Source organism: Montipora foliosa, chromosome 8, assembly GCF_036669935.1.
Source record: "Montipora foliosa isolate CH-2021 chromosome 8, ASM3666993v2, whole genome shotgun sequence".
NCBI classification, from domain to species: Eukaryota; Metazoa; Cnidaria; class Anthozoa; order Scleractinia; family Acroporidae; genus Montipora; species Montipora foliosa.
The window spans coordinates 37,500,480-37,510,158 of NC_090876.1; the positions used below are offsets into that span (position 1 = coordinate 37,500,480).

The 9,679-nt window shown below is 39.4% G+C and overlaps 1 long non-coding RNA gene across 1 annotated transcript; it reads right to left on the reverse strand.

Moving 5' to 3' along the window:
- Positions 1-884: 884 nt before the first annotated feature.
- Positions 885-3,339, reverse strand: LOC138012912 (uncharacterized). Its single transcript, XR_011125098.1, has 2 exons — positions 3,046-3,339; positions 885-1,204 (listed from the first exon to the last, which is right to left on the reverse strand). It is a non-coding gene; the product is annotated as an uncharacterized lncRNA (long non-coding RNA).
- Positions 3,340-9,679: the final 6,340 nt, after the last annotated feature.

The following is a 9,679-nucleotide window of genomic DNA, read 5'->3' on the forward strand; positions in this document are numbered from 1 at the left end:
AAATCATTAACAACATAGACTGCCCACGCCAACTGAAAGGATACTTACTGTTACTCAAACGCTCTGAGCTACATGATCGTAATTTCAGAGATAGTTCGCTAATAGCCCTTATTCACGATAGCCGCCATGTTGGTTTTCAAATTGTCATGTAAATTAGCCATGTGTTATGCTGGAGGCAAACATTGGAATAAAGGCAAATTGCGGAAAATCGTTTCGTCAAAATATTGAATTAACATTGCTAAAAGTACATTTTAGAATTTAGAATTAAGTACCTTTTATAATAATTTTATATCTTTTGATTGCCTCCGACATTTTGACTTTCTACTTCGTTATCTGCTAATTTTCCAGTAAAAAAAAATCGAAGTAACTTGTGTAAGCATTCTATTTTACTACTTAGGTGATAAACATTCAGTGAACACGAAACAAATCATCTGTGTGGCCAAGATGTTCGTTATAACCTCTCGAACTTGTGTTGTTTGCCCCCTGAGAGTGTGTAGCTAATTTGCATGACAAATCCAACATGGCGGCTATCATGAATAAGGTCTATTGACGATATGAGAGCCAAGTCAACTATGGAATTCTCTACCAAGAAAGATTCACGATACCCCTACTATAAGGGCTTTTAAGTCAAAATAATTCAATTATTTTCTAAATCTCGATGTAAATTTGCATGTCTGTAGTGTCCGTCAGTCTTAATATCTCGTTTCGTGTTGTGATCCTGTATATATTGACTAAGACCAAGTATGGGAGATAAATTAAGGCTCCACTTGACAAGCTTCTGGTCGAACTTAACTGCTTATTGTCTTATATTTGGAACGCTGTACTTTCACGGAAATCATCCGTGTTCTTGAAAAAAGAAATGACATGATTTATGTTTAAACATATTAAAGTGGCGTACTTCTTTTATTCGATTCACAAATATTTGCTGCACATTCGATTCACCAAGAACTGACAACTAAGCCAAAGTTTCAACTGCAGACCTTAACCGAGCCATAGTACGTGGACCCAATCATCGCTCTAAAATCACTGGGTTTCACTTGATGGCGTGTTACGTTGTTTAGCTCACAAAAACGTTTGTCTGTTCTACCAGTCACGGGGTGGACATTGCATGACTTGCAAGTCTTGGTGTCGATACACTTCAGCTGGCATTCAAACTGGTCACTGACAAAAACAGAACTTATGTTATGACCAACCAAGGCGTAATCTGAACGAATAAGAAGAAAGTGTATTATTAAACCTGTAATAATCATTCAAAGAAGACTCCCGTATGAATAGGTTGGTGTATGGGTCCCGTACGAATAACCATTTTGCTTTTGAAATCTTGGCTAGCCTCTCTCTGCTTCGTTTGTATTAAAAAAGGAGAGGTGAAACTTTGGCTTAAGCACCCATTTTAAAACGGTTCGCTTTCAATAACTGAGTGGCTATGTCGTTCAAGGCTAGGGTTATCACCTGTTTTAGTAAAATCCAACTAGTGGTCTATTATCAATGCTGCGTTCTGATTGGTTGAGCTACTAGTAGGCTATTTGTTATGGCCCACTGGTAGCGAAAAGCGCCGGCTTTGAAAACCAAAACAACAATTTAAGTCTAGCTTTAACGAGCGAAAGATGTTTTCTCTCGATATTTTTCTGACCAACTAGTTGGATTTTACTAAAACAATTATTTCTCTCGCCCTCATGGCCTCTGAGTCAATAGCCAAAGAAAACAAAAAAGGTAGAAACGTTTCGAAACATGTGTAATAAAATGCTGAAATGTATAATGTTTTTGGAGCAATTGCAGAATACCCGGCCCACCAAATGTCCTACTTAAAAAAGCTGCCAACGCGGTCCGCAGTCCCGAAGTCGATCAATGAAAAGAAAAGTGTTAAAGGGTAAGCAGTGAAATGAACTGCCACCGCGGTCCGCAGTCCCGCAGTCGTTGAATGCAAAATGTTAAAGTGAACTGCCACCGCCGTCCGCAGTCCCGCAGTCGTTGGATGCAAAATGTTGAAGTGAACTGCCACCGCGGTCCGCAGTCCCGCAGTCGTTGAATGCAAAATGTTAAAGTGAACTGCCACCGCGGTCCGCAGTCCCGCAGTCGTTGAATGCGAAATGTTAAAGTGAACTGCCACCGCGGTCCGCAGTCCCGTAGTCGTTGAATGCGAAATGTTTAAGTTAACTGCCACCGCGGTCCGCAGTCCCGTAGTCGTTGAATGCAAAATGTTAAAGTGAACTGCCACCGCGGTCCGCAGTCCCGCAGTCGTTGAATGCAAAATGTTAAAGTGAACTGCCACCGCGGTCCGCAGTCCCGTAGTCGTTGAATGCAAAATGTTAAAAGGAAAGCACTCAAATGAACTGCCACCGCAGTCCCGTAGTCGTTGAATGAAAACTGTTAAAGGGCAACCGCTAAAATGAACTGCCTCCGCGGTTCATAGTCCCGTAGTAGATGAATGAAAATTGTTCAAGGGCAAGATGATCTCGTGAAAAGTGTAGTTAACCGAACCGTAACGTGAAAGCTAAAATTTTACGAGAGTGCTTAGGCCTAATCACTGAAACGGGCGCTTAGGCTTAATCAGTAAACGAGTGCTTTCTTCTTCACACGATCTCGTGAAACGTGTAGTGAACCGAACCGGAAAATGAATGCTAAAATTTTACGAGAATGCTAAGGCCTAATCACTGAAGCGAGCGCTTAGTCTTAATCAGTAAACGACTGCTTTCTTGTTCAGACGATCGTGCTTAGGCTTAATCAGTAAACGACCGCTTTCTTCTTCACATGATCTCATGAAAAGTGTAGTTAACCGAACCGCAAAATAAAAGCTAAGAGTGCTTGGACCCAATCATTGAAACGAGCGCTTAGGCTTATTAAATCAGTAAACAAATTCTTTCTTCTTCACACGATCTCGTGGTTAACGGAACAGCAAAATGAAAGCTAAGGAGGGATTGCAGAATACCCATGCCACTGCGGACAAGCAGCATTGTTAAACACGACTGCGGGACCGCGGTGGCAGCTTTTTTAAGTAGGACATTTGGTGGGCCGGGTATTCTGCAATTTAGCCATGTTTTTACTTACCGTCTCCGCTTTCAAAAACACTTTCGCAAAAATGTTCTTCCATAGCCACAAAAACACTCTTGTTCAGAATGTTAAAGCATACAACTACCATGCCAATAAGCCAGGGGTAGACCATCATCGTCGCTTGTATATTTCGCGTTGAAATCTTCACAGAAATCTGTTTTCAGAGCCGCTCGTGAACTAAACTTTTTTTAAGGACGTTCGCGCTAATTGTTTGTGCGCAACGTTACTGCGCAGGTAACGCGACTGTAATATGTCACGCATTACTTCGAGCATTGGTGAAGTTGAGGTTTTAAAACCTTTGCAAAAACCGTAGACGATAAGTCTTGCACAGCGTTGGATCAGAGAAGATCGTGATCAAAATATTTATGAAAGTCAAGTAGACTACTGCACGACTGATATTTGCGAGGTTTTATCAGTCGTAGACTAGCCGAGTCTACTTGACTTTCGTACATATTTTTCAAGCATCAGTTAAAATAACATGGCGACAAAAACGCCGAGGAAAAAATTCCAGGCCAGCAAAAGAATGGCACATTTACTTCCGAATCATCATGAAACTTCAAGTGAAGCGAGCGGGAGGATGGAAAAGCTCTGGAAAAGGTAGCCGATCGAGTAGACTAGTACTAGTGGCTGAACGTTTGGATAACTCGAGGACGAACCGTTGCGTAAATTTAATGGGGCTGTTTCTTTTTAATGTTTTATTACCCTACGAACTTAAGTTCAAAGTGAATGCATGTTTTTAAAGTTCTTTTCCTTTACTTTCGTGAAAATTGAGCAGTATTTTCGTCCTCGTCCGCTTGAATAGTGCGGACCTGTGTGGAAACAATCAGCGATTAAATTTCGCAGAAAACACACTCCAGAGGAGATGGAGCGTCATTAGTGACAAAATTCACTTTTAGTATTATGAAGAAGTTATGGGGTTATGAGGTAGTTTGCTATTGAAGTAATTTTGGCATTATGAAGTAGTTTTGGCATTATGAAGAAGTTTTGGTATTATGAAGTAGTTTTGGCATTATGAAGTAGTTTTGGCGTTATGAAGTAGTTATGGGGTTATGAAGTAGTTTTGGCATTATGAAGTAGTTATGGGGTTATGAAGTAGTTTTGGAATTATGAAGTAGTTTTAGCATTATGATGTAGTTTTGGAATTATGACGTAGTTTTGGAATTATGATGTAGTTTTGACATTATGATGGTACCATGATTCTCTGCGAGTGTGCAATCGGGTACGAAGGGGATCATGGGATAACAAAAAACCCGCGAAATCTGACTGTCGCGAAATCTGGACATGAAATCAACATGGCAACTTGCAGTGAAGAGATCGCCGAGTCGCTGAATAAATGTGCTAAAAATCTGGCGACTACTGCAGAGGCACTTCAAAAGTTAAGAAACGAAACTGGAAATCAAATATCTGAGAATAGACTGACAATGGTAAACCGCCCTACTGAGTTGGAGGAACATCGGAAATTGTTTGGATTAAAACTCCGTCTCACTCTAAATGTAAGTTTACCTCGAGTGTGTCATCGCCGTCAAGTGTAAAGAGGTTCAAAAATGGAAGTGGCAAGGTCGACTTCATTCCCATCCGTAACACTTGGACCCACAAGTTTTTCCTTTGTGCTAGTAGTATGTGTTCATAAGTTCCAACGACGCGAGAAAAGATAGAGCGTGGGCTAGCGGGATTAGGAGGGAGAGACATTGTCTTTCAGAAAGATGGCAATGCAGAGCACATCCAGAAAAAGCTTATTGAATCATATCCAGTATTGAAAGAATGTGGAGGATATGAAATAATGCGCTCAGTTGTTGGGTCTTGTAAATTGCTTGAAGTGTTACTTGTTCCTCCTGGAGGTTACAACGTCCCCTACATGGAGTCATGCCTTCTTCAAGCAAAGGATTACATCAGACCAACACAGAAACAACTTTCACTCGAGCCACTGTCAGAAAAAGGTGATAGCTTCGCTGTAAGTATGACTTCCATATTAATCCTACATGTTTATCCAAATGTGAATTCGTAAAACCATAGGCAGCCCAAGTTCGCGTAACAACAGGCAGCCGTTGAGAATTTAAACGCGTTATAAGACTTTGTATGGGAAATTAAATACCTTCGATTATGAAGCCTAAAAAACACTCAATTTAACGTCCATTCAATGAAATGAATACAACTGACTCACCTCTGGTGTATTCTTCTGCCTTTTGGAGCTTATTTTACCGCTTCGGGAATTCCGTGTTTTCACTTTTCTACGACGAAGTCAGTTTTTGGTTTTACGAATTCACATTTTGATAAACATGTAGGATTAATATGGAAGTCATACTTACAGCGAAGCTATCATCTTTTTCTGACAGTGGCTCGAGTGAAAGTTGTTTCTGTGTTGGTCTGATGTAACCCTTTGCTTGAAGAAGGCATGACTCCAAGTAGGGGACGTTGTAACCTCCAGGAGGAACAAGTAACACTTCAAGCAATTTACAAGACCCAACAACTGAGCGCATTATTTCATATCCTCCACATTCTTTCAATACTGGATATGATTCAATAAGCTTTTTCTGGATGTGCTCTGCATTGCCATCTTTCTGAAAGACAATGTCTCTCTCTCCTAATCCCACTAGCCCATGCTCTGTCTTTTCTCGCGTCGTTGGAACTTATGAACACATACTACTAGCACAAAGGAAAAACTTGTGGGTCCAAGTGTTACGGATGGGAATGAAGTCGACCTTGCCACTTCCATTTTTGAACCTGTTTACACATGACGGCGATGACACACTCGAGGTATACTTACATTTAGAGTGAGACGGAGTTTTAATCCAAACAATTTCCGATGTTCCTCCAACTCAGTAGGGCGGTTTACCATTGTCAGTCTATTCTCAGATATTTGATTTCCAGTTTCGTTTCTTAACTTTTGAGGTGCCTCTGCAGCAGTCGCCAGATTTTTAACACATTTATTCAGCGACTCGGCGATCTCTTCACTGCAAGTTGCCATGTTGATTTCATGTCCAGATTTCGCGGGTTTTTTGTTATCCCATGATCCCCTTCGTACCCGATTGCACACTCGCAGAGAATCATGGTACCATCATAATGCCAAAACTACATCATAATTCCAAAACTACATCATAATGCCAAAACTACTTCATAATTCCAAAACTACTTCATAACGCCATAACTACTTCATAATGCCTAAACTACTTCATAATACCAAAACTACTTCATAATGCCAAAATTACTTCAATAGCAAACTACCTCATAACCCCATAACTACTTCATAATACTAAAAGTGAATTTTGTCACTAATGACGCTCCATAGGATGAGCATGACGGCAATGGAGAGATATTATACAAAACACCAACCAAATGAAAATGACCCCTGCTTAAAACTTCGTTGCTATGCTCGAGAAAGGTTTTTTTTTCGGTAAAAACCTTTCATCTCTTCAACGATCGATCGTCTCTTGGGTTCCAGTCCTTCACCGACAGGTCACGCAAAAGCGTTACAAACGAAATTTTCCAAGAGCTTTGCAAAATCACATCGATTTTACTCGTTCAGATCATCGCTGACCCCTATTTTTTTAATCATTAATCACTTTCTTTACTTACTATCTACAAATGAAATGAAAAAATTCTCACCATAAAAAGTTATCTTTTTTTAACATTTTCTTTCCTCCTGGCATCGAATTCCGGTAGTGGTTGCAACGGATAGAGCTTACAGGGGCTAGGTCACGCAATTTTAGGCAATTTCAGCACTGATCGAATGGTCATAGAATTAACTAAAATATCTAAATAACTGTTCAAAACTATAGACGAACTCTAACAAAACACAGGGAAGCCATGAAGGGACACGGATGGACAAAACTGGAGAGGATTGAAATGGATTGAATTTGGGTTAATTTGAAAAACGTCGGCCCACCTTTTTTCAAATTTATACCAGTCTATATCAAAATGTCATTTACACAGCTGGAAAATCATTCTCAGTTGTTATGTGGCCGTGATTTTGCAAATTAAAGACTCTTGCTCTACCAATTTGACGTTTCGAGCGCATAATTAACAAAATGAAACAAAATTACCTAGCCCCTTTACGAAAACGCTTGTCGAGGATGAACTCTACTGTTTACCACATCCCTAGCGGCATACAATTATCTAAAAATCTCACTCCTAAAAACCTATGCACGGAAACTTTCACTCCAACAGTTTATTTTTATGATTTTCGATGGATGAGCAGATGAGGCTACATCTCGCTATTATGACCGATTTCTCGAAATTAAGGCATTTTTCCACTGCCATTTTCTCCGAAACAAAGTCGGTGACCCCCATTTTTTTTTTTTCATTTTTGGAGTAAGTACTTTATGACCTAACTCTAGGCGAGAAATGAAGAAAATCTCACCGTGGGAAGATTTTGGCGCGAACGTCCTTACTATTAACGAATATTAAATAACCTATTAAGAGCAAACAGCATTCATAATGAATTCACAATTTTCAGGTGCCAATAACTGATTTTTTTTGTTCCTAATTGAAATTGGCTCAGTTTGTGCTCGTTCTTGTTACATTTTCTGTGATTAGATGACATCGTAGTTACTTTCAACTCAAGTTCTGCCATCAACCAGCTGTTATCTTACTCAAAAACGGTATGAAAGTGCTATACAGACTGGGAAAACACTTTTTCACCCAAATTCACAAAAGAGCTAGATGGGCTCTATTTTATCGAGGATAAACACATTTCACGTTTCCCGGTTTCATTCCGTTGTCCGGTAGAAATCCGAGAGCTCGTTTGCGTGTTTTCCGAAGAAAGGAATTAATAGTTATGCATGAGAACAAAAGAAATTGAGCCGGGCCCTTATCAATAATAAAACCATATGCCTTACAATATAGAAAATAACTATAAGCTTATACTCGTCAAATATTTAAGACAAATCAAACACAACATGGACTTTATTCACTGGGAGAGAAAATTTCAACAGATCTTCGGTTAAAATTCAGGACCAGTCCTGCCTCCCCCTCATGCATCAAAACTAAGGATGACCTGCGACAAACACATAAATAATAACAGAAATCTCTGTCTTTATTCTTGAAAAGAATAATTACAATTCAAAGTATCATTAACAATTCATGACCATCTGATCCCTTGAGAAGACAACGCAAAGAATAATGTTACAGTTTGCTGACTCAAAGAGTATTTGACTGCAGTGAGACTATTTAGCAGCTTCTTACGGTTTCGTACGCGAAGGAAGGAAATGAATTTTAAAAATTCGGCCCATCTTAGCCAAACGTTCACTTTGGTCTTCATTAATAGAAAAAAAGGAAGTACTCGATCAGTCGTTTTCTGGCTTTCATTTAATATTTTTGACAAGTGAAAAGGGCTCATAAAAATGATTTCATGGTGGTTTTGACCAGAAGACAGATAAATATATATCTTGACAGATGCCACATTTCTCATTCCCTGGCCTGCAGAAATTATTCTTTCATTAAACGAATCAATGATCTACATCTCCAAAGAAGTGTGTTTGCAGCCTGCGAGCAGGAGGACAGTTGTCTCCCCCTAGAGTTTTCCAATGAAATTTACATCTGTTCTTCAGTTTCTGATAAAGACCCAAGGCATTGGTTGAAACTTTAAAAGAGCAAAATTTCTGTGTTGTGATCAAAATATTTTCAAAGTTGCTTTGAAGTATTCTATTCCAACAGAGAGTTAGCTATGTAAAACTAAAATATATCAGTCAATATGAATAACGGCGATTTATCATCCTTGACGGAGTCTGATGTTCTTGGGTCCAGTAAATAAACGGCTTGGGTTTGTATGAACTAAATAATTCGGGTACCTTTTTTTTTATTTAAAAAAACCGATATAAAAAGCCACTTGCGATCCTCTCAACCCGACTGAATTGTGACTGACTGACTGACTTTCTCACTCACTCACTCATTCCCTCGCTCGCTCACTCACTCTCTAATCAATCACTAGGCTTTTAGCAGACGGTCAGTAAGTTGCGAACAAAATTTGACGGACGGGGTATAAACACGGACTGAGGGCAACATACAGATTGCACACTAAGCATACACTATGGGGTAAACAATTAGGAAAGCGTGCGTAAACAGCCTAAACATGCTGAAGTCCGCTGATGTTTAATATTGGATTATTCCCATGCCCGAATCGATGGAAAAGGGAATCAGATGAAATCTTCCCTCAAAATGAAATCATGGGACGTTTTTCGATCAATTTAGCGCTAGGAGTATATAAAAGCATCTACAACAAAGTTGAACGTAAACATATTTATTTACAGCTTTCATTACCTCTTACGAAAACGAGAGGGCCAAGAGTCCTAATGTTGATGAGTGTACTATGATTGGATCCTCTAAACTCGAATGCTTCACTCTTGTTTTGCAGAATTTTCTTGATACAAGTAGCTATCAACGATTTTAATTAAAGGTAATTTTAAACATTACGTCATAGTGGATTATGCCGCGACGTCAACTCTGGACTGCTGTGAAGACTTACCTTATTGCAGGAAATTAACGATGCACTTTATTAACGCAATTGTTAAAAAATCGCGTTAATTTAATACATCTTCATTTACGTCGATGTTGATTTAAATCACACTATTTTACATCATTGTTGTTTTACAGCACCTTTATTTTAATAACAAACCTCGTCTCCTCAAAGCTCCTC